Raw genomic sequence first — 27120 nt, 5'->3', positions numbered from 1 at the left:
AAAACTCCTGACTGATTCTAGAAACATTTCTTTTTCACTGAAGGTTTTCCAACTATTACCATATTTATGCATTTATTTATTTGATGATGATAATAATTATAACAATTATATATAATTATATAACAATTATATAAACAGTTCTAATATTAGCATTACTGCCTTTTAAATGTGATAAATTCATATGACTAGTTCGTAAATTTATATGACTAGGTCACCAGAGTTCAACTAAGAATCAGAATTAAGGGATACTATATGTTATGAAAATCAAATATTCACATTACTTTTGTATTACCTAAGTACTCTGTAAATTTTGAGAAATTGACATGCATATTTAAGCCCTTTTTCATCCAGGAACTTACTTCTCTGTGAATGCTTTTCTTTCATAAAAATTTAAATCAAAAGTTACATAAGACCATTGTAAAGCAATTATACTCCAATAAAGATGTTAAAAAAAAAGTTACATAAGGCATTCTGTTAATAGTCAACTCTAAGAGAAAAAAAAAAAAATGGTAATAGCTCCTCAGCCTTTCTTGACCAGAGTTTTCACAATATGGTTTTGAGTTCAGTACTTGGACTACATTTATTTGGGGGTTTCCATCTGTAAAACTAGAATTCACTCAACAAATATCACTCATTGTGTGCCAAGCACTGTTCATGAACTAGAGGACAACTAAGTTTTTACTTAACATTTTCTATATATTAGTTTATTTAATCTATACAGCAAATTTTGTGGCAGATATTCTTATCTTTGTTTTTACAGCTGAGAAAAATAATTTTCGGCAAGATTGAGGAATTTTTCACGAATATATAGCTAATATATGGCATAGGTGAGATTTAGCCCTAAATCATATCTGACTTCTAAGTTCTTTCCAGCTACACAAAATGTTTTCACAGAAGAAAGGAATATTAACCAAAACCACATTGCTAAAAATAACAATTCAGTGTGTCTAAGATGGTAAATGAGAACAACATGTAAATAAAAACACAGGCATTTAGAAATTGAAGGTACTTATTACTTTTACACAATAGGAAAAAAGAATGTTTGAGGAAGCAACATAAATCAAAATCAGTATGTTTGTATCTGGTAGGACAGGATTACGCTTTTCACATGGGAAAAATATTAGAGTAGTCATAATTTAAACAAGTTTATTCTCCCTCTAATTTCACAGTAGCAGGGATCCAGGAGACTTCTATCTTATCATTGTTTGGTTGTGGCTTCCGGTCTCATGACCCGAACAATAAATCTTTCAGAATTCCTGCTGAAGCTTCAGCCATGGCCCCTGCCTTCCATCTATCAGGGTGAAGGGGTGGAAGAGAAGCATAAATTTGTTCCTTAATGACATTTCTTGGAAACTCAACGTAGCATTTCATTTACTTCCTACTGGCCTGAATTTTGTCACATTGCAACACCTGTTTGCAAGAGAAGCTGGAAAATGTATTCTTTACTCTGGACAACCAGGTAATAGTTAAAAATTGGAAGGAAATTGATTGTGGAAGGAGAGGAAAATGGACATGACAGCCAGAGTTTCTGCTTCAGTATCCAAACCAAACTCATTATCATTCTCCGTGGCTAGTTTTTCCTATTGTCATTATTAATAGCATCCCTTTTTCCTTCATTAAGACTCAAATCTCCTTGTAACTGCATTTTAGGGAGGTAAAGTAGAAAAGTGAGAGCTTGTAGAATCAAACTATAGGACTGGACTTGCAAGATAGTCTTCTACTTGCAAGTTCTTTTAATCCATAAAAGTGTTCTAACTTCTTTCTGCCTCAATTTCTTCTTTTCAAAACTAGGAAAACCAATGGCATGTGACTTTGAGAATCACAAACATATAATTTAAGATATTTAGCATTGTGCTTGACACAGAGTAAGTTTTCATTAAATATCAGCTTATTATTATTCCCTTCTTAATTCTGCCTCCTCTTTCCCTTCATGATCCACACCAAGTCAGTTGCCACATCCTTGAAAGTTAACTAAAATTGTATTAGCAAATGTGCTCCTTGTCCTTCGCCATGTCCTATACTCAGTTTTCTTTCATTAGTACTCACATACCTAGCCCTCTAAACTGACCTCCATGCTTCCATTCTTTCTTCCCTGAAAGCCATTCAACCCAACATGTTAAGAAATTCTTTCCAAATAGTACCTCTGAAGAAAAAAAATCTGTTATCTACAGAAGAAGTTCAGAACATCTTATATAAAATAATACAGATGAGAACATGCAGCATAGGGCTTTACACAAAAGAAGTTAGATCCCTCCTCTCCCCAGCATCCCATTACACATGTTCTAGAGCTTGATGTTCATATGATCCAAATGCAAGTTATATGATAACCTTGGTTTCTCTTTTGTCCCTTATCCTCTTATGTCTTCTTCTTAAGCAATCCCTGCGTGACTTTACTCCAGTGCCTTTCTTTATAAAGTTTCTTTTAACTAAAATGTCTACACTGGCTTTTCCACCATCAAAATCTAATTTTTTGAAGCAAATATGGCAAAATGTTAATAACAGTTGAATCTAAGGGATTGGGTATATAGGTTTCACTATACTGTCCTTTCTGATTTCCATAATTTTGAAATTTTGATAATAAATGTTAAAAATTTTTTTTAATCTAATTTGTTCCTCAAGGGTAAAACAACTCCTCAAGCTGGAAATATTCTTTCTTTTCTTTTCTTTTCTTCTTTATATGGCAGATGGGATGTGGCTCTCATACTATCACTTAATTTTCAGTTTGTATTGTAGCAGCTGGTATATGTATTCTGATTTCTGCTCTAGGTTGTAAGCTCCATGTGGGCTTAGTGCACATCTCACTCATCTATGCATACAATATAAACAATTCAAAAAAAGAACACTCAGGAGATAAACCCTAATATCTTAGTTCATAATGCTATAAAAATATCATAGACTGGGTGGTTTAAATAACAGTTATTTCTCACAGTTTTGGATGCTGGAAGTCAAGATCAGCATGGTCAGGTTCTTGGTGAGGCCTCTCTTCCTGGTTTATAGACAGCTCCCTTCTTGCAAGGAAAACAAGCTCTGGTCCCTCCATCTTCTTTTAAGGGTATTAATCCCATCACAGGGGCTCTGCCCTCATGATCTCATCTAAACCTAATTACCTCCCCAAGGTCCCATCACTAAATACCAACACATTGGGAATTAATGCTTCTACATATTGAATTTTGGTAGGACACATTCAGTCCATAGCACCTAATGTCTCGCATACTTTAATTGAATTAGAAAGAGAGATATGTATCTAGTACATGTATTTGGTGAGTAGAACTGGCTTCATAAAAAATTAGTGAAGAAAAATAAAACAAATAAACCGCAAAAGCAACAATAAAAACACTATAAATATTTTCAACATGATAAACTAGTGAAAAATTTGGAAAAGAAAATTAAAATGCCCCATAAGTTATTGACAATTTTTTAGATGATCAAAAAAATTCTGATGATTAGGATCATTCCCTACCAGATAATTTTTTACATCCAAAAAGTATCTATTAAGACTTGAACCTGAGTTTCAGTCAAGTGAAATCAACATTTATTTATCCCCACCCTCCATAGACACACATATTACATGTTCAAACTTGTGCATGTCATAGGATTCTGAGTCATAAGAGGAAAATTAAAGGTCATAACATTTGGTAAATTAAGCAAAACAGAAAATGTTTTTTAGAGATGTGGAAATTGGCTAAACAGAAGAGATACTGATTCATCAAAAAAGGAATGAATTACTAAGCATATAAGAATATATTTCGTCTCATAAATAAATGTTATCATTGAGAGATGAGCACCTGGAAGTTGTTAGAACTTTCCCGTTTCTCAGTATGCATGATAAGTATTCCTAAGTTAGTTCTCAAATATCTTACTTCACACTAAGTGTTTAGTCATTCTCAACAGATAATTTTGACTCCTTCAGTTATTCTCAAGTTAGACATGCTGTGACAGCTACCTTCATTCAAGGATTTGCAGCCCAGAGATAGTAAAAGCAAGAAAAACAGAAACCTTACTATAGTTTCTGGATGTCTCATAAATTATAAATGTAAGTTCTATGTCCTGATAAATTACTTAGCCAGATTTAAAGCATGCAACTATTCAAAGTAACCATTTTAGAGTAGTATCTTGAGAAATATCATTGTAAGTAGTCCCAATTTCCACAGCAACTCTGCAGGAGAAATTCTAATTGATTTATTCTTGCTGGAAAATCTTATAATCAGGAAAGGTTACCTCTGGGTCATTAGGATGACGGCTAACACTGAGAGACAGGAACAGCGACGGAAGCTCTGCCTATACTACTGACTGAAAGGCAGGAAGTTGCAGGATGACTTTTCTTCTTGACTTTTATCCCAGTAATTACATGTTTATAATTCATTAATTAAAGAGGCACAGGGGTCTCTTGACCTAGATAAGCACATATATGTATACTAGCAAAGATGAAAATGAAATCTCAAAGTAGTTCCCCCTCTCAATTTCTTCCTGACTTATGGATTCTTGCCTAAAACATCTTTATTTCCATCTAGTTTTGCTTTTACAAAGATCATGTGATACATCAAAAAGGGAAATGAAATTATTTTCTGTCAGACTTTTTTTTTATGGAGAAATAAGCTTTCCTTCCTCACAGCAATCACACTGTTTGGTTCTAGCATCATATTCACCAAAAAATGCATTTCTTCAATATAAATTCACACAGTCACTTAAGAGAGCCTACCTTAATCCTTTCAGAGTCATTTGAGATATTCCTAGCCACCATTAAAAACTGCAAACTAAAATTAAGAAAGTCTTTGGGACTAATTGAGACAAATGTGTCATGCCTACTGATTACTGAGAAGCTGCAGGGGAAAAACTTTCTGGTTTTCACTAGGAAAGATTGGATGGTTTTACTTTAAACTAGAGTAACCCTCCTCCTCTTAGCATGGCAATGAAAGATGGAATCAGAGGGAGAATGGGTAAGAGAGTCAGAAAGTAACAAACCTAAGACAAAAGTTGGACTTGAAAAAAGGAGTAGCATCCAGTAAACACAAAATGGAATAAAAGACCCCACGTGTAGAGCAGAATTCAGACAAGTGCTTCTCCCATAAACATGGTAGGCATCTCTATAACTTGGCACGTGTTCTAAGGCTCAGTTCTCCCTCACATTTATATTCCATACACTGGGAACTCCATGTGGTGTGGGAAATACTGAAGGAACTTCAGGAGAGGGAGCTTACAAACTTGGGCTTTGGAGTTCGAAATTTTGTCTTCTATACTTCGTAAAATTGGGCCAGTTACTTAAACTCCTAAGCTTCAATTTTCTCAACATTTAAATATTAACCTTATGGGACAATTCTATTAGGTAACATGTAAATATAAACATTATATTTTATAGGTATTATATTAAATAATACTTAACACATACCGATATTACCATGTGGCCAGCATTATTCTAAGTGCTTTCATTTACCAGCTCTTCACAACAGCACAAAGAGGTAAACACCATTACTACCCGCTGTTATACATGAGAAAATGCTAATAAATTAGAGATAACATGCACACATTTCTCGCCCCAATGTTTCATACACAAATGGAGCTCAATAAACAAAAATCATTGCTACTTAAAATATCACCAACGTATTTTATATTGTGGGGGAAAAAAAAAGTTTCTTAAATGATGAAGTTATGTAATTGCTGAAACTATCTAGAAAGAGAATGTAACCCGTAACAAAAATATTTGATAGAAAGGCAATATCTCAACAAATAATTAAGGAAAACTATAATGATATCTACCTGAGTTAATGAATTAGTTAATGAATTAGAGTATGAATAATGAATTAGTTAATGAATTAGAAGTTGATATAAATTTGTCAAGTCTTCCTTAAAAGAGAGAGAGAGAGAGAGAGACTCAGTTATTCAATAAAACAGTATAACCATTGTGGAAAGGTAAAACTTTAGATTTAGAATATTATTCCCCTCTAAGGTTTAAGTCTGAGAATTTTGGTTTTTAATTCTGAAGTCAATAAAATGTCAAATCATTAAGTGTGAACACTACAGGGAATAAATATCTATCTACACAATTCCATTTCACGTATGACCAGGATGAAGCAGTTAATATTTAATGCTTTTTGGTTTCCCTTTTATAAAAACAAAAATGGGTAAAATTCTTAGATCTATGGATTTTCACAAGCACTTGTTTCTTTCTTTTCTTCTCCCATGAAGCAGGAGAAATAGCTCAGAAAAAGCAGTGGTTTTTAATCATTCTTTCTATTTCCCCTTTTTTTTTTTCTCTCTTTTTTTTTCTATTTCCCCTTTAACTTTTACATCTTGATAATTGTTCATAAAATATTTTGCAAAACAAGTCCCAGTTTTTTTGACAGCTACGTAGTGCTGCATCAATTCTAAGTTGTCTTCTCATAATTGTTTTTCGTTTCTCAGGTGAAATGTCAAATAGTTCTTTAACACAAGATATCTTGCTCCAAATTTGAGTTGTAAGTCTGTGAACAGCTTTGGATTACTATTTGGCCCTTTGGCTCCAATCTTAGAAACAGTTGGCCTCCACCTGGTAAAAATACTTGCTAAACTGCTCTTTGGAGTCAACCTGATTGAAAATTCGCATGTTAAGGCAGCCATCTGGAACCTGATTATAATTGGGGAAATGGAGGAGGATATCACTCACATTGTACAATGGAGACAAAAAGTGTTTATTTCCTCTCATGCTGACTTAATTTTAAAGGGAAAGGTTAAAGTGGAGAATATGAAAAACAGAACTTTGTTCCCATATGTTCTCATTGCCTTCTCATGTAAATTTGAAGGCACTGTGTGAACTGGCAGCTCCTAAGACTGCCAATAGCAGGAACTGAAACAATCTAAAATTATATGTTAATGGGGAAAGTCTCTGGGGATGTTCAAAAATGTTCTTTTGTTTGTTTTCTTTTGTCTCATTAAGTAAATGTTGTAAATCCTAGGTCAAAGTTTCTGGAATGCTTCCAAAAGCCAACTCCCTTTTACACTGAGCACAAATACCAAGAGAATTATAGAAAAATAATAGGAATTCACTATGAGAGAGAAAAACACTCATAGTATAACAATAAACTAGTTAAACAAAAGACAAAGTCACTAATTAAGATACTCAAACTATGATAAGGAGTAGATAGTAAAAAACAACAGATGAGAAATTAATGAAAAAATACTTACGACATGTGCCATTTTGAGGGAGAGCAAGGAAAAGAGCGAGAGCTAGAGAAAGAGAGAGAGACAGAAAGAACTAAGACTCCCAGTCAGTCCTTGCCTATGGAGAAAATCCTTAGCCTTCAATCATAAATGCAACTCTGACTTGCCATCAATTTAATGAAGCCATTCCAAAAACTACTCCCCAATCCCAGGAGAACTAATAAACCCACCCACGGCAGTCCTACTGCATGGCTGGTATAGTTGCATTTCATATTTATGTCATTATGCCTTGTACTACAGGAAAGTGTACACACGCCATTCAACTATAGATATCACAAATATTCATTGATCACATTCTATTTACCAGAGAAATTTCCCAAGGTCTTGGTAAATGCTGGTGAATGGTCCTGCCACTGGGGATTTTACTGGCTACTGAGGGAGACAGACAATAAACAAACAGTTAAGTAAATCTGTGAAGAAATGGTCAGGAAATGTATTAATTTGACAAACTAGTGCAGCATTCTACATAGAGAGAGCAGACGGCAAAGATGTGTGACTGAGAGTGAACAGGGTAGTACAGAGCTGCTGAAGAGTTGGTGATGGTCACCACACCAAAGCTACGACCTGATTCAGAGGGCCTTGAATGCCAGGCTGAGGAGTTTAGGCTTGATTTTCTAGTCCAGAATCTCAATTGGTGGGGACTCAGAAATGTACATTTTAACAAGCTTCCAGGACGATTCTTCCTAAATCATCCAGCCTAATCAGATAAATAACCTTTCTGCCATTATCAGAGATCATTAACATAGCTGATATATTATTTTTCCAGCACTATATACAATTATTATTTTTTCATAGTCTTAGAATGATACATTATTGAATTTATGTCAGTGATTTTTCAATTGAAACACAAAATTGCTATCTCTATAGGTGAAAAATGTTCAAATATCAGTAGCTACATATAATTCCACCTATTTACTAAAATTTCAAAAGTATTTAAGAAAATAATATCAAATATTTCAGGGCTTATATATCTCGGACCTTATTAACATAGAAGCTATCTCACAAACCCTTCAAAAACTGTCTTAATGAATCAATGTATTCAGTACACATTCATGTATCCCACAAATACTAGTTGAGTGCCTAATATCGACAGGCATTGTTTTTGACCGTAGAGGCACCACAATGAAGCAGATAAAAATCTCTGTTCTCAAAGAGTTTATATTAATAACATGAATAACTTTTTTAATGGCTTCAAGCAGAAAAAACTGTACTGTAACTTTGTCTTGGCCCTGAACTGGCAGAATTACTTTGAGAAAAATATCCAGGGCTCTATTTCATGACATAAAAAACTTTTTATTATATAATCTCTACATATGACCCACCATGAAATTCCAAGTTTCTGTTTTCACCCAGACTTCATAAACCCCCATACTTTTCTCAGATTTTTATGTCAATAATTTATTAATATCCTACTTTACAATACTCCGTATTTGCATTTTGCTTACTCTCTTTGAGTTCCATTTTGCTTACTACTTCCTTTTCACTTTCTTTTTTATTTTTTGTACCTCTGACAGGTATATTTTTACTCCTTTAATTTCTTCTTATTATCACAGAGTCATAGAACTGGTATGAGACAGCAGGCAAAATAAAGCATTTGCCCAATTGTCGTTAAAGATAACAGGTTCTTGACGTTACCTTTTTGAAAGCCTTATAGGAAAAGATAAAGAACCACAAGAAAGCAGACTATATTCCCTCTGAGGAATACCTCCTTGACCTGAACAAATTGTGCTTTCTTTGGGCTTAGTGTTTCCAAAACACAAAGAAAAGGAGAGAAAACAAGAAAAAAACAAATATATTGGTTTCAAATATTTACAAAGGCACACTAGTTTTACATGTTGTTTTGTTTTCATCTTAAATTTGAGGCCTTTAAAATAACAAGTATAGCAGGCTATAAACCAAAACAGTGTTAAGAAGTATTTTTAAAAAGGCAAAATATAATGAAGAATAAGCTAATTACAATGACCGTCCTCTTAAAATAACTTGAAAGAATAGAGGAAGGGCAAGGAAGGTAGTAAAGTATCTGTATTGATAAATATGATTATTCACTGCTTTTCTTTCATCTACACAGACATTTAGTCAGTACAGCAGTCAGAAAATCAATACATAAGTTTTAAGGGTCTTCTATGCCTCAGGTACTCTAAGGGAGACAAAAATAAAAGGATAAATAAAACATGTCCCCTGCTCAGAAAGATCTTCCAGGTAAGTTCCCGATTTCCATAGTTTGTCCTCCAGGAAACTGAGGAGGAAGCAGTAAATTTTCGGGGTCTATGGGGAGACAGGAGGAGGTGGGGCAGGGGAGGTTCAAATAAGGATTAGAGAGCCTCAGGACAACATAATAAGTTTTCAAAATTTTTAAATTCCCTAATTTTCTACTCCATACACTTTTCTAGGTGGGACTTTAACACGAATAATTTTGTGCATGGAAATGGCTTCTCCTGAGTGCAGAAAAGGCTGAATGAGCCGCCACACATCCTGTGTGTGCCTTTTAGCTGGTTGTCAAGATGAGTCAGTAGGTAGAACGCCTCAAAATCAGGCTCTAGGCAAAGTGCAGATGCAATCAAGGAAGTAAATTCTTTTAGAGATTCTTATCAATCCATTGATGCCCTGTATCCTCCTCTATACTTACACTGCCTCCAAGAGAGTAAATCTTTCCTAAGCAAGACTGTGGGAATAATTATAATGGAATTGGGTGGCTTCCACTACCACTTACCCTTCAACTTAATTAGAGAAAAAAAAATCTCTGGAGGATTTTGAAATAAGTGAATAAAATGAGGATTAAGAAATATATGCATCTGGGGCTTCCCTGGTGGCGCAGTGCTTGAGAATCTGTCTGCTAATGCAGGGGACATGGGTTTGAGCCCTGGTCTGGGAGGATCCCACATGCCGCGGAGCAACTAGGCCCGTGAGCCACAACTACTGAGCCTGCGCGCCTGGAGCCTATGCTCCACAACAAGAGAGGCCGCGATAGTGAGAGGCCCATGCACCGCGATGAAGAGTGGCCCCCACTTGCCACAACTAGAGAAAGCCCTTGCACAGAAATGAAGACCCAACACAGCAAAAATAAATAAATTAATTAATAAACTCCTACCCCCAACATCTTCTTAAAAAAAAAAGAAATATATGCATCCTCTTTAACAGAAGAAAAGATGTATTTGTAAGTCACAGAAGGATAGTTTTCCTTGACCCTTTCTGATGTTGCCTTGATTAATAATTCTTATGGAAGATGGTGGAGTAGGATGACATGTGCTCACTCCCTCTTGCGAGAGCAGCATAATCAATATGAACTCCTGAACAATCATTGACAGGAAGACACTGGAACTCACCAAAAGAGATACCCCATATACAAAGACAAAGCAGAGGCCACAATGAGATGGTACGAGGGGCACAATCAAAATAAAATCAAATGCCATAACTGCTGGGTGGGTGACTCACAGACTGGAGAACACTTACACCACAGAAGTCCACCCACTGGAGGGAAGGTTCTGAGCCCCACGTCAGGCTTCCCAACCTGGGGGCCTGGCAACGGGAGGAGGAATTCCTAGAGAATCAGACTTTGAAGGCTAGTGGGATTTGATTGCAGGACTTCGACAGGACTGGGTGAAACAGAGACTCCACCCTTGGAGGGCACACACAAAGCAGTGTGCACATCGGGACCCAGGGGAAGGAGCAGTGGCTGCATAGGAGACTGAACCAGACCTACCTGCTAGTGTTGGAGGGTCTCCTACAGAGACAGAGGGTGGCTGTGGGACAAGGACACTGGCAGCAGAAGTTCTGAGAAATACTCCTTGGTGTGAGCCCTCCCAGAGTCCACCATTAGTCCCACCAAAGAACCTGTAGCTACCAGTGCTGGGTGACCTCAGGCCAAACAACCAACAGGGAGGGAACTCAGCCCCATCCATCAGCAGACAAGCAGAATAAGTTTTATTGAGCTCTGTCCACCAGAGCAACAGCCAGCTCTATGCACCACCAGTCCCTCCCATCAGGAAACTTGCACAAGCCTCTTAGATAGCCTCATCCACCAGAGGGCAGAATGCAGAAGCAAGAACTACAATCCTGCAGCCTGTGGAATGAAAACCACATTCACAGAATGACAGACAAGACGAAAAGGCAGAGGACTTTGTATCAGATGAAGAAACAAGATAAAACCCCAGAAAAACAATGAAATGAAGTGGAGATAGAAAACCTTACAAAAAAAGATTTCAGGATAATGGTAGTGAAGATGATCCAGGACCTCAGAAAAAGAATGGAGGCAAAGGTTGAGAAGATGCAAGAAATGTTTAACAAAGACCTAGAAGAATTAAAGAACAAACAAACAGATGAACAATATAATAACTGAAATGAAAAATAGACTAGAAAGAATCAATAGCAGAATAACTGAGGCAGAAGAATGGATAACTGATCTGGAAGACAGAATGATGGAATTCACTGCCATGGAACAGAATAAAGAAAAAAGAACGACAAGAAATGAAGACAGCCTAAGAGACCTCTGGGACAACATTAAACACAACAACATTCACATTATAAGGGTTCCAGAATGAGAAGAGGGACAGAAAGGACCCAAGAAAATATTTGAAGTGGTAATAGTCAAAAACTTCCCTAACATGGGAAAGGAAATAGCCACCCAAGTCCAGGAAGCACAGAGAGTCCCATACAGGATAAACCCAAGGAGAAACATTCTGAGACACACAGTAATCAAATTGGCAAAAATTAAGCACAAAGAAAAGTTACTGAAAGCAGCAATGGAGAAATGACAAATAATATACAAGGGAACTCCCATAAGGTTAACAGCTGATTTCTCAGCAGAAACTCTACAAGCCAGAAGGGAGTGGCACGGTATATCTGAAGCGATGAAAGGGAAGAACCTGGCAAGGATCTCATTCAGATTCGATGGAAAAATCAAAAGCTTTACAGACAAGCAGAAGTGAAGAGAATTCAGCACCACCAAACCAGCTCTACAACAAATGCTAAAGGAACTTCTCTAAGTGGGAAATACAAGAGAAGAAAACGACCAACAAAAACAAACCCAAAACAAATAAGAAACTGGTAAAAGGAACATACATATCAATAATTACCTTAAACGTGAATGGATTAAATGCTCCAAACCAAAAGACACAGGCTCGATGAATTGTTACAAAAACAAGATTGGTACATATGCTGTCTACAAGAGATCCACTTCAGACCTAGAGACACATACAGACTGAAAGTGAGGGGACAGAAAAAGATATTCCATGCAAATGGAAATCAAAAGAAACCTGGAGTAACAATACTCATATCTGATAAAATAGACTTTAAAATAAAGAATGTTACAAGAGACAAGGAAGGACACTACATAATGATCAAGGGATCAAACCAAGAAGAAGATATAACAATTATAAATAAATATGCATCCAACATAGAAGCACCTCAATACATAAGGCAACTGCTAACACCTATAAAAGAGGAAATCGACAGTAACACAATAATAGTGGGGGACTTTAACACCTCAATTACACCAATGGACAGATCATCCAGACAGAAAATTAATAGGGAAACACAAGCTTTAAATGACACAATAGACCAGATAGATTTAATTGTTATTTAGAGGACATTCCATCTGAACACAGCAGATTACACTTTCTTCTCAAGTGCACATGGAACATTGTCCATGATAGATCACATCTTGGATGACAAATCAAGCCTCAGTGAATTTAAGAAAATGGAAATCATATCAAGCATCTTTTCTGACCACAACATTATGAGATTGGAAATCAATTACAGGGGAAAAAACGTAAAAAACACAAACACACGGAGGCTAAACAATACATTACTACATAACCAACAGATCACTGAAGAAATCAAAGAGGAAACAAAAAAATACTAGAGACAAATGACAATGAAAACACGACAATCCAAAACATACGGGATGCAACAAAAGCAGTTCTAGGAGGGAAGTTTATACCAATACAATCCTACCCCAAGAAACAAGAAAAATCTAGAATAAACAATCTCACCTTAAACCTAAAGGAACTGGAGAAAGATGAACAAACAAAACCCAAAGTTAGTAGAAGGAAAGAAATCATAAAGATAAGACCAGAAATAAATGATATAAAGAAAACAAAGATGAATTAAACTAAAAGCTGGTTCTTTGAGAAGATAAACCAAATTGATGAACCTTTAGCCAGACTCATCAAGAAAAAGAAGAAGAGCACTCAAATCATTAAAGTTAGAAATGAAAAAGGAGAAGTGACAATGGACACCATAGAAATACAAATCATCCTAAGAGACTACTACAAACAACTCTTTGCCAATAAAATGGACAACATGGAAGAAATGGACAAATCCTTAGAAAGATATAACCTTGCAAGACTAAATGAGGAAGAAATAGAAAATCTGAACAGACCAATCACAAGTAATGAAACTGAAACTGTGATTAAAAATCTTCCAACAAACAAAAGTCCAGGACCAGATGGCTTCACAGGTGAATTCCATCAAACATTTAGAGAAGAGCTAACACCCATCCTTCTGAAACTCTTCCCAAAAATTGCAGAGGAAGGAACACTCCCAACCTCATTCTATGAGGCCACCATCACGCTGATACCAAAACCAGAAAAAGATATTACACAAAAAGAAAATTACAGGCCAATATCACTGATGAATATAGATGCAAAAATCCTCAACAAAATACTAGCAAACAGAAGACAACAGCACATTAAAAGGATCATACACCATCATCAAGTGGGATTCATCCCAGGGATTCAAGGATTCTTCAATATGCAAAAATCAATCAATGTGATACACCATATTAACAAATTGAAGTATAAAAACCATATGATCATCTCAATAGATGCAGAAAAAGCTTTCGACAAAATTCAACACCCATTTATGAAAAAAACTCTCCAGAATGTGGATGTAGAGGGAACCTACCTCAACATAATAAAGGCCATATATGACAAACCCACAGCAAACACCATTCTCAGTGGTGAAAAACTGAAAGCATTTCCTCTAAGGTCAGAAACAAGACAGGGATGTCCACTCTCACTACTATTATTCAACATAGTTTTGGAAGTCCCAGCCATGGCAATCAGAGAGGAAAAAGAAATAAAAGGAATCCAAATTGGAAAAGAAGAAGTAAAACTGTCACTGTTTGCAGATTACATGATACCACACATAGAAAATCCTAAAGATGCCACCAGAAAACTACTAAACCTAATCAATGAATTTGGTAAAGTTTCAGGATACAAAATTAATAAACAGAAATCTCTTGTATTCCTATACACTATCAAGGAAAGATCAGAAAGAGAAATTAATGAAACACTCCCATTCACCACTGCAACAAAAAGAATAAAATACCTAGGAATAAACCAATCTAGGGAGGTAAAAGACCTGTATGCAGAAAACTATAAGACACTGATGAAAGAAATCAAAAATGACACAAACAGATGGAGAGATATACCATGTTCTTGGATTGGAAGAATCAATGTTGTGGAAATGACTATACTACCCAAAGCAATCTACAGATTCAGTGCAATCCCTATCAAATTACCAATGGCATTTTTCACAGAACTAGAACAAAAAATCTTAAAATTTGAATGGAGACACCAAAGACTCAGAATACCCAAAGCAATCTCGAGGGGAAAAAAATGGCGCTGGAGGAATCAGGCTCGCTGACTTCAGACTATACTACAAACTTACAGTAATCAAGACAATATTGTACTGGCACAAAAACAGAAATATAGATCAATGGAACAGGATAGAAAGCCCAGAGATAAACCCACGCACCTATGGTCAACTAATCTATGACAAAGGGGGCAAGGATATACAGTGGAGAAAACAGAGTCTCCTCAATAAGTGGTGCTGGGAAAACTGGACAGCTACATGTAAAGGAATGAAATTAGAACACTCCCTAACACCATACACAAAAATAAACTCAAAATGGATTAAAGACATAAATGTAAGGCCAAACACTATAAAACTCTTAGAGGAAAATGAAGGAAGAACAACCTTTGACATAAATCACAGCAAGGTCTTTTTTGACCCACCTCCTAGAGTAATGGAAATAAAATAAAAAATAAACAAACGGCACCTAATGAAACTTAAAAGCTTTTGCACAGCAAAGGAAACTATAAACAAGATGAAAAGACAACCCTCAGAATGGGAGAAAATATTTGCAAATGAATCAACGGACAAAGGATTAATCTCCAAAATATATAACTAAACTTCAAATTTCTGGTTCGAATGTAAGGAGCTTGGAAGTCACCACTGTATCTGAACAAGTAAAACACTGAATGAACTGTAAAATCAACAACTGTCTTTAGATCCCGAAGAGAAGTGAGGTCTCAGGGAAAATTGCTATCTCGCCCCCAAATTGTAGAGATATAAAGACAAATACGACTTACCAGAATCACAACTTACTAGAACAGAAACCTCTTGGAAACCAGTGCCCGGGTAGGAAAACCTGAACTGTAATTGACAAATTGCCAGGGTGTTGTCAGTTCATTTACTTGTGACAGTACATTTTAATGCCTTCACTTTCAGATAAGAAGATTTAAGCTCCCTGAGTTGCTTGACTTTCTGTTTCCCTACACCGCTTACTAAGACAGCTTTGACAACGTGATCTTCGGAGGGTAGAAGAGGCCTGAATTATGACATTCTGTTTAGTGGGTGGCTCTGAAGGAAATGTGACATTTGGAAAATGGGAAGTCTTGGGAGGCCTCTGAGCTTTTAAGGAAGAATGTACCAAAAGACAGAAGAGGTAACTCTCAGAGGGGAGGTAGGATGGTGCAAATAATATTTCATTCACTTCAAACTAGGGCAATTCTCTTTAAGAGGACTGGCCTCGGGTCAAATGAAAATAAGTCAATGATTATTCAGTTATGTCAGCTGCCCATTTGGCAAACACTATGGTGAGTAATAAAGCCCTTTCTATATTCTGTCGATGGTCCATTACTGCCCTTAATGAGAAATCTTTGGGTTTGCAGTATTTTTAAAGCTAAGAAAGAGGAAGGACAACCTGATTCTCATTTATTTTGTATGTGACCCAAGTTATTTGAGTCAACACCTAACAATATAAATCCAATACCCTGACTGCTAGATCTAAACTTACCTAAAAGAAATTTTCTAATTTACATAGAACATATTTTCAGTTTTAAAATGAGTGCAACCCTGATATCCTGGATATGTATGGGATTCAGGGTAACATTTCACATACAAATAACTCCAGCACACAGAGATAAAGCAAAGACTTTGTTGTGAGGAATGTTGAAAAGTCCTGGGAGACTTTACCTAGAACAATGAACTTAGGGCAATGTGGTGAGTTATGAGACTAAATTGGTTCATTGGATCCATACAGCAGAAACATGAGAATGTCAAGCCCCCCAAATCAGTGGAGGTTTTCAAACTGGGCTTAGGAGAATATATTTAGCCATGTTGTGGAAACTGAATGGGAGGGGTAAGAGCAGCACGCTAGGAAACCTATTACCAAGGCCTAAGTAAGATTTCTTCATGGTCTGAACTCAGGGAAGGAGGAGTGTACATTCAAAAACCTCACAAGGGGGAATCAGCTAGCTGGGAGGGAGTCTGGGAAAAAGTCTGAAACTGCCTAAGAGGCCAGAGACCATTGTTTTGGGGTGCACGAGGACAGGGAATTCAGAATACCGCCTAAACAAGTGCCAGAGATGGGCGCGAGACGTGGCTATCCGCGCGGACACCAGAGATGGGCATGAAATGCTAAGGCTGCTGCTGCGACCACCAAGAAGCCTGTGTGCGAGCACAGGTCACTATCCACACCTCCCCTCCCAGGGGCCTGTGCAGCCCGCCACTGCCAGGGTCCCATGATCCTCAGGCTGCTGCAACGTCATGCTGGCCTCTACCGCCACAGGCTTTCCCCCCATTCCGTACCCCTCCCTCCCCGCCAGCCTGATGAGTTAGAGCCCCCTAATAAGGTGCTATTTTAACCCACGCCTGTCTGAGTGAAGAACACATGCCCTCAGGCGACCTACACGCAGAGGCAGGGCCAAATCCAAAGCTGAACCCCCAGAGCTGTGCGAACAAAGAAGAGAAAGGGAAATTTCTCCCAGCAGCCTCAGGAGCAGCGGATTCAAACTCCACAGTCAACATGATGTACCCTGCATCTGTGGAACACATGAATAGACAACGAATCATCCCAAAATTGAGGCGGTAGACTTTGGGAGCAACGGTAGAATTGGGGTTTGCTTTATACATCTAATTTGTTTCTGGTTTTATGTTTATCTTAGTTTACTATTCAGAGTTTATTATCATTGGTAGATTTTTTTATTGATTTGGTTGCTCTCTCGCTTTTCTGTTTTCTTTTTTTATATATAGGTATATATTACTTTCTTGCTTTTTGTGAATGTGTAAGTGTATGGTTCTTTGTGTGATTTTGTCTGTAGAGCTTTGCTTTTACCATTTGTCCTAGGGTTCTGTCTGTCCTTTTTTTTATTATTACTTTTTAATCTTTTATTTTTAATCATTTTTAAAATTTTAATAACTTTATTTTATTTTATTATTTTTTCTTTCTTTCTTTCTTTTTTTCTCCCTTTTCTTCTGAGCTGTATGGCTGAGTGTCTTAGTGCTCTGGCCACATGTCAGGCCTGTGCCTCTGAAAGGGGAGAGCTGAGATCAGGACATTGGTCCACCAGAGACCTCTCGGCTCCACATAATATCAAACAGTGAAAGCTCTCCCTGAGATCTCCATCTCAACGCTAAGCCCCAGGTCCACTCAATGACCAGCAAGCTACAGTGCTGGACACCCTAAGCCAAACAACTAGCAACAAAGGAACACAACCCCACCCATTAGCAAAGTGGCTGCCTAAAATCATAATGTCACAGACACCCCAAAACACACCACCTGACATTGTCCTGTCCACCAGAAAGACAAGATCCAGCCTCATCCACCAAAACACAGGCACCAGTCCCCTCCACCAGGAAGCCTACACAACCCACTGAACCAACCTCACCCACTGGGGGCAGACACCAAAAACAATGGGAACTACGAACCTGTAGACTGCAAAAAGGAGACCCCAAACACAGTAAGTTAAGCAAAATGAGAAGACAGAGAAACACACAACAGATGAAGGAGCAAGGTAAAAACCCACCAGACCAAACAAATGAAAAGGAAATAGGCAGTCTACCTGAAAAAGAATTCAGAGAAATGATAATAAAGATGATCCAAAATCTTGGAAACAGAATGGAGAAAATACAAGAAATGTTTAACAAGGATGTAGAACAAATAAAGAGTGAACAAACAATGATGAACACTACAATAAATGAAATTTAAAATTCTCTAGGAGTCAATAGCATTATAATTCAGGCAGAAGAACGGATAAGTCAACTGGAAGATAAAATAGTGGAAATAACTATCACAGAGCAAAATAAAGAAAAAAGAATGAAACGAATTGAGGACAGTCTCAAAGACCTCTGGGACAACATTAAATGCATCAATATTCGAATTATAGGCAAATGCTAACAGCCATAAAAGGGGAAACTGAGAGTAACGCAATCATAGTAGGGGACTTTAACAGACTTTCACCAATGGACAGATCACCCAAAATGAAAATAAATAAGGAAACAAAGCTTTAAATGATACATTAAACAAGATGGACTTAACTGATATTTATAGGACATTCCATCCAGAAACAACAGAATACACTTTCTTCTCAAGTGCTCATGGAACATTCTCCAGGGTAGATCACATCTTGGGTCACAAATCAAGCCATAGTAAATTTAAGAAAATTGAAATCATATCAAGTATCTTTTCCGACCACAATGCTATGAGACTAGATATCAATTACAGGAAAAAAGTCTGTAAAAAATACAAACACATGGAGGCTAAACAATAACTACTAAATAACCAAGAGATCAAAGAGGAAATCAAAAAACACCTAGAAACAAATGACAATGAAAACAAGAGGACCCAAAACCCATGGGATGCAGCAAAAGCAGTTCTAAGAGGGAAGTTTATAGCAATACAATCCTATCTCAAGAAACAACAAACATCAGAAATAAACAACCTAACCTTAAACTAATTAGAGAAGGAAGAAAAAAAAACCCCAAAGTTAGCAGAAGGAAAGAAATCATAATGATCAGATCAGAAATAAATGAAAAAGAAATGAAGGAAATGATAGCAAAGATCAATAAAACTAAAAGCTGGTTCTCTGAGAAGATAAACAAAATTGATAAACCATTAGCCAGACTCATCAAGAAAAAAAGGGAGAAGACTCAAATCAATAGGATTAGAAATGAAAAAAGTGAAGTAACAACTGACACTGCAGAAATACACAGGATCATTAGAGATTACTACAAGCAACTATATGCCAACAAAATGGACAACCTGGAAGAAATGGACAAATTCTTAGAAAAGCACAACCTTCCGAGACTGAACCAGGAAGAAATAGAAAATATAAATAGACCAATCACAAGAAATTGAGGCTGTGATTAGAAAACTTCCAACAAACAAAAGCCCAGGACCAGATGGCTTCACAGGTGAATTCTATCAAACATTTAGAGAAGCGCTTACACCTATCCTTCTCAAACTCTTGCAAAATATAGCAGAGGGAGGAACACACCCAAACTCATTCTATGAGGCCACCATCACCCTGATACCAAAAGCAGACAAATATACTACAAAAAAAGAAAATTACACACCAATATCTCTGATGAATATAGATGCAAAAATTCTCAACAAAATGCTAGCAAACAGAATCCAACAGCACATTAAAAGGATCATACACCATGATCAAGTGGGGTTTATCCCAGGAATGCAAGGATTCTTCAATACATGCAAATCAATCAATGTGATAAACCATATTAACAAACTGAAGGAGAAAAACCATATGATAATCCTAATAGATGCAGAAAAAGCTTCTGACAAAATTTAACACCCATTTATGGTAAAAACTCTCCAGAAAAAAAGGCATAGAGGGAATCTACCTCAACTAAATAAAGGCCATATATGACAAACCCACAGCCAACATTGTTCTCAATGGTGAAAAACTGGAACCATTTCCTCTAAGATCAGGAACAAGAAAAGGTTGTCTACTCTTGCCACTATTATTCAACATAATTTTGAAAGATTTAGCCACAGAAGTCAGAGAAGTAAAAGAAATAAAAGGAATCCAAATGGGAAAAGAAGAAGTAAAGCTGCCACTGTTTGCAGATGACCTGATACTATACATAGAGAATCCTAAAGATGCTACCAGAAAATTACCAGAGCTAATCAATGAATTTGGTAAAGTAGCAGGATACAAAATTAATGCACAGAAGTCTCTTGCATTCCTATACCCTAATGATGAAATATCTGAAAGAGAAATTAAGGAAACACTCCCATTGCAACAAAAAGAATAAAATACCTAGGAATAAAACTACCTCAGGAGACAAAAGACCTGTATGCAGAAAAGTATAAGACACTGATGAAATTAAAGACGATACAAACAGATGGGGAGATATACCATGTTCTGAGATTGGAAGAATCAACATTGTGAAAATGACTGCAATACCCAAAGCAATCTACAGATTCAATCCAACACCTATCAAACCACCTATGGCATTTTTCACAGAACTAGAACAAAAAAATTCACAATTTGTATGGAAACACAAATGACCCCAAATAGCAAAAGCAATCCTGAGAAAGAAAAACAGAGCTGGAGGAATCAGGCTCCTGGACTTCAGACTATACTACAAAGCTACAGTAATCAAGACAGTACGGTACTGACACAAAAACAGAAATATAGATCAATGGAACAGGATAGAAAGTCCAGAGATGAACCCACACACATATGGTCACCTTATCTTTGATAAAGAAGTCAAGAACATACAATGGAGAAAAAACAACCTCTTCATAAGTGGTGCTGGGAAAACTGGACAGCTACATGTAGAAGAATGAAATTAGAACACTCCCTAACACCATACACAAAACTAAACTCAAAATGGATTAAAAACATAAATGTAAGGCCAGACACTACACTATCATCTTAGAGGATAACGCAGAACACTCTATGACATAAATCACAGCAAGATCCTTTTTGACCCACCTCCTAGAGAAATGGAAATAAAAACAAAAATAAACAAATGGGACCTAATGAAACTTCAAAGCTTTTGCACAGCAAAGGAAACCATAAACAAGATGAAAAGACAACCCTCAGAATGGGAGAAAATATTTGCAGACAAAGCAAATTACAAAGGATTAATCTCCAAAATTTACAAGCAGCTCATGCAGCTCAATATTAGAAGAACAAACAACTCAATCCAAAAATGGGCAGAAGACCTCAATAGACATTTCTCCAAAGAAGATATACAGATTGCCAACAAACACATGAAAGGATGCTCAACATCACTAATCATTAGAGAAATGATTCTTATTATTTATTATATAATAATAATAATATTTTTGTGGTATGCGGGCCTCTCACTGTTGCAGCCTCTCCTGTTGCGGAGCACTGGCTCTGGACACGCAGGCTCAGCAGCCACAGCTCACAGGCCCAGACACTCTGCGGAAGGCAGGTTTTTGAGCCCAACTCTCTGACTCCAAGAAAAGGTATTCCTTTCACTGCATCGAGTTTTCATTTTATGCTCCTCTTTTCATCAAGCATCTATTAGCTTTTTCTAGATAGTAGTTCTTATGTCTGCATATTATTTTAAAATTACTTTTTCACATTTAATACCCTAATTCTCATCCTTATTTTCTAATGTTTTAATTACTGTAATAGACTCCTGACTTGATAATCTATTTCTATTCTCTTTCTTCCAAGCCAGCTGACATGGTACTGGTGGGTTTACATTCTTAAGACGTCACTTCTACTTGGCTACTCCCTTACTCAAAAATATTTATTGGCTCCTTCCAAGCTTCATAGTAAACTTTCTACCTTGGAATACAATTCCCTTCACCATCTTGTTTCAATCTATTTTTCTAAGTATATCTCCCATTTTCCCCAAATACACACAGTCCTTGAGCCAAACTGATCTGTTCATGGCAACTCAGTATGCTGTCTCTTAAACTTACATGTGTCTGTAGGGATTCCTGCCTCTGGTTCTCAGGACATGCAATTTGCTTCATCTGGAAAAGCCATAAATGCTACTCTGTACTGAATTCCTATGATCCTCCAGGAACCGTGCTTGGAGTTTTACAGACATTATTTCTAATCTTCAAAAGAACATTGTAAACAAAAAACAACCCAAATGAAAAATGGGCAGAAGATCTAAACAGACATTTCTCCAAAGAAGAAATACAGATGGCCAATAGGCACATGAAAAAGATGTTCAACATCACTAATTATTAGAGAAATGCAAATCAAAACTACAACGAGGTACCACCTCACACTGGTCAGAATGGCCATCATGAAAAATTCTACAAATAACAAATGCTGGAGAGGGTGTGGAGAAAAGGCAACTCTCCTACACTGTTGGTGGGAATGCAGCCACTGTGGAAAACAGTGTGGAGGTTCCTCAGAAAAGTAAAAATAGAATTATCACATTATCCAGCAATCCTACTCTTGGACATACATCCACACAAAAGTATAATTTAAAAAGATGCACGCACTCCTACGTTCATAGCAGCACTATTCACAATAGCCCAAACATGGAAACAACCTAAATGTCCACTGACAGATGAATGGGTAAAGAAGATGTGGTATATATGTATACAATGGAATACTACTCAGCCATAAAAAGAATGAAAGAATGCCATTTGCAGCAACAAGGATGCAAACAGAGATGATCATACTAAGTGAAGTAAGTCAGAAGGAGAAAGACAAATACCATATGATATATCACTTACATGTGGAATCTAAAATATGACACAAGTGAACCTACCCATGAAACAGAAACAGACTCACAGACCTAGAGAACAGACTGGTGGTTGCCAAGGGGGAGGGGGCTGGGAGAGGAATGGAGTGGGAATTTGGGGTTAGCACATGTAAGCTTTTACATATAGAATGGATAAACAACAAGGTCCTACTGTATAGCACAGAGAACTATATTCAGTCTCCTATGATAAACCATAATGGAAAAGAATATTTTTTAAAAGAATGTATATATATGTATAACTGAATCACTTCACCTCACAGCAGAAATTAACACGACATTGTAAATCAACTATACTTCAATAAAAAAATTAAAACTGAAAAAAAAACAACACTAAGCCTCTCAGTCCTTAAATACTAAGGAATTTATACAAGATGACACAATTACTAAGAAAATGGCATGTCTGCCTACAAATTACATGTCCTTTCAGTATTCTACACTGTGTTCTGAATGCCTTTTCTTTTATTTTAAATTTTATTTATAATTAAAAGTATAGCTAAAATCATAACTTCTTTATATCACATTTCTTATATATAAAAGCATGTAAAAACCATAGGTCTCTCCTCTGAACTCCTTACATCGTGTGTGTGTGTGTGTATGTGTGTGTGTACAATTCTTTTGACATTAACTATAAACCTCATGTACCATAGTTCTCTTTTCATGTATAGCTGTAGTGTTGCCCTAGCTATATTTTATATTCTTAAAGAGTATCATTTTTCATTGTGACTACAGTTCAGAACTTCGGTAGAAATGTAAGTAGGGTTGAATAGGCAGAGAAATCACTTGACGATTTGCCAGGGAAAGGATAATTCAATGAAGACGTGAAATTATTCTTTAGCTTGCACAATGAAGGGCCAGATAAATGCACAGTCATTGGAACAGGTTCATTTCTCTTCCTGCTCGCATCAAGCAGCCAGTAATGTCTCTCTAACCCATATGTGGGTAGAATATAGAAATGACAACAAGAGTGAAAATACAGGAACGGGGTTAGCGTTTTTTGACTGCTTTCAGGCTTCCACGCGCTTCACGCGGTACGGGAAAAGGAGGAAATAACCAGATTAGGATTCACGTAGCGTGAGTCATAGAAAGGGGGCCAAAGTTGGTACATACAGTGAAGTTCTGCAATGGCTGGGTGACGTCTGAATCTTAAAGCAGCGTTCACAGCAAGAGTTTGCATGGGGTGAGATGAATGGATTTTGCAGAGGGAGGTACCCCAGGAAATCTTAGAGTCCATATGCAGGCCAAACATGTAATATCGAAAACCACTTGCAGTTATTTAAATAAAAATGATTAAAATTAAATAAAATATAAAACTTAGAACGGACTTGAGGATATGGGGAGGGGGAAGGGTGAGTTTTGACAGGGCGAGAGAGAGTCATGGACATATACACACTAACAAACGTAGTAAGGTAGATAGCTAGTGGGAAGCAGCCGCACGGCACAGGGATGTTAGCTCGGTGCTTTGTGACAGCCTGGAGGGGTGGGATAGGGAGAGTGGGAGGGAGGGAGACGCAAGAGGGAGGACATATGGGAACATATGTATATATATAACTGATTCACTTTGTTATAGAGCAGAAACTAACACACCATTGTAAAGCAATTGTACCCCAATTAAGATGTTAAAAAAAAAAAAAAAACTTAGTTCCTTAGTTGTACTAGCCACGCTTCAAGTGTTCACTAGCCACACGCAGCTAGCGGACACTGAACTGGGCTGTGCAGATACGGAACATTTCCTTTCACTGCAGAGGAGTTCTGACTAAAGTACCAATAACATATAGCATTTCAGATTTCTGTTTCCAAAGCCTACAGCGTGTCAATTAGTATGAGTAAGAAATTGGTTAATTTAAATAAATTGCAATAAGTTCAATTAGTACTATAAAAGTGGTGCCAGTAAAATTTTGTATTTTTCACAAAATATTACTTTCAAGTTAGGATGGAGTTGAAAGTACTCGACGCAGTTGTGTTTGAATTCGGCATTAACGTATTTTTTAAGTTGAGAAAGGGCTATGTGGCAACAAGAATAGCCCAAGGTTAATGATGAAAGGCATGAAGTTTCAAAAAATGTGTGGGAAATAGTACATGATTCCTTTTGATTAGGATTTAGAATAAACATAGGAAAGAAATGTAAAATTTAGGAGAAAGGTGGATTGAGATCAACTAGTGTAGGCTTAAAAGTTTGTCTTAAATTTAAACAATGGATGTGTCATAAGAGACGTTGCCATTTGCTCCTTGGGAATATAAATCTTCCAGCCCCATGATGCCAGGTCGAATAAGCGTGTCATTAAAAGAAAAGAGGAAGTAAAATTCTTTAAGGGACTGCTCCAATAATCAGGGAGAGAGAGGGAACTATGTGTCTGGATAAGGGAGTTGGCAAAGGAAGTGGACAGGGAGAAAAGGATTTGAAAGTGCTTTTGAGTGCTATCGAACTATATTAAACATAGGAAGAAAGGAAGAATCAGAAATGGCTCAGATTTCAAGAGTGAGGGATGAAGAGAATTATGCTGTTGCTCAAGGGAATGGGGAGGGCTCATCAGGAACTACGGTGAGTTCACTTTCAAACACTTTCACTTTGAAGTGCTGTAGGACTAGCCACAAGCTGAAGTGGGGGTGGTCTATGTGGAGGTAAACATTTGGGGTAAACAACTTCATCTCGTTATTGTGGAACCCTAAAGAGGAAATGAGATTGCCTGGAGAAGGAACAGGGGATTTAAAAGACAGAAACATGAAATAAAACTGGCTTTAGAAATGAGTACGAGAGGAAGAATTTAGCGAAGACAAGGTGAGAAGGCAGAAAAGGAGAATAGCCCTAGCATTAAAGCCCTAGTGAGAGAGGCTTCAGAGGAATGAGTGGTTAGCAATCTCCAAATCTGCAAAGAATTCAAGGACAACTCCTAAGAGAAAAAGGATTGGATGATTTGGCGAACGTGAATGGCTGTTGAGACATCGTTGGTAGAGGCGGATGGGTGGGTTGCATGACTGATACAAGGAGTTATTTAAATAAGAGCTGATAAGGAAGTAGGTCACTATTTTATTCTTTTTCTTTTTTTCTTGTATCTCCAACACATGTTCCCACTCTTGCTATTTCACTGAGAAAATAGAAGCAACCAGAGGAGACATTTAAACCCTTCCACCATCACACCTAACCTCTATCTGCTTCTGTATTTATTTACTTTTCCTTCTCTCTTGTTACTGTGAATGAACTGTCTGGTGTTCTAATAGAAAACAACCATCCACAGTGCACTACGTCCCATCCCTCATCACCTACTCAAGGATATCACTTTAACAATACCATCCCTTCTCTATTATGTACTATCAAATTTTAACATTTTTCCTCTCCACTGTGTCTTTCTCATCAGCATATACAAAACCATCCTTTTTCTTTTTAACTGGGGTATAGTTGCTTTATAATGTTGTGTTATTTTCTACTGTACAACAAAGTGCATCAGCTATATGTATACCTATATCCCCTCCCTCTTGGACCTCCCTCCCACCCCGTCTGCCCCAATCCTCCCACCTAGGTCACCAAAGAGCACCGAGCTGAGCTCCCTGCACTGTACAGCAGGTTCCCACTAGCTAAGCTATCCGTTTTACACATGGTAGTGTATATACGTCAATCGCAACGTCCCAATTCATCCCTCCCTTCCCCCTGCCCTGTGTCCACACATCATTTCTCTATATCTGCATCTCTATTCCTGCTCTGTGAATAGGTTCATCTGTACCATTTTTCTAAATTCAACATATATGCGTTAATATACGATATTTGTTTTTCTCTTTCTGACTTACTTCACTCTGTACGACACAGATGGACCAAAAGCAGCCTCTTTTTTTTTTTTTTTTTTGGCAGTACGCGGGCCTCTCACTGCTGTGGCCTCTCCCGTTGCGGAGCACAGGCTCCGGACGCACAGGCTCAGCGGCCATGGCTCACGGGCCCAACCGCTCCACAGCACGTGGGATCTTCCCGGACCGGGGCACGAACCTGTGTCCCCTGCGTCAGCAGGGGTACTCTCAACCACTGCGCCACCAGGGAAGCCCCAGCCTCTTTTTTTAAAACATCTTTATTGGCGTGTGATTGCTTTACAATGGTGTATTCGTTTCTGCTGTATGACAAAGTGAATCAGCTATACATATACA

The 27120-nt window shown here is 37.3% G+C and overlaps 1 protein-coding gene across 2 annotated transcripts in view; it reads right to left on the bottom strand.

Moving 5' to 3' along the window:
* The window catches only part of LOC112390457 (platelet glycoprotein 4), a 139636-nt gene extending 123876 nt beyond the window's left edge, over window positions 1-15760 (bottom strand). The window contains exon 1 of one of the 2 annotated variants that reach the window (XM_024731413.1): window positions 15570-15760. The gene's annotated coding sequence lies outside the window, so the exon portion shown is untranslated. Of the gene's footprint in view, window positions 1-4218; window positions 4347-15569 lie in introns of those variants that run through there. The other variant, XM_024731414.1, reaches the window with a different exon arrangement.
* Between the last annotated feature and the right edge of the window lie 11360 nt (window positions 15761-27120).

This window comes from Neophocaena asiaeorientalis, unplaced genomic scaffold, assembly GCF_003031525.2.
Source record: "Neophocaena asiaeorientalis asiaeorientalis breed wild unplaced genomic scaffold, Neophocaena_asiaeorientalis_V1.1 scaffold483, whole genome shotgun sequence".
In the NCBI taxonomy this organism is placed as follows: Eukaryota; Metazoa; Chordata; class Mammalia; order Artiodactyla; family Phocoenidae; genus Neophocaena; species Neophocaena asiaeorientalis.
Note: the sequence above shows the minus strand (reverse complement) of the source record. Positions and strands in the feature narration are given on the sequence as shown.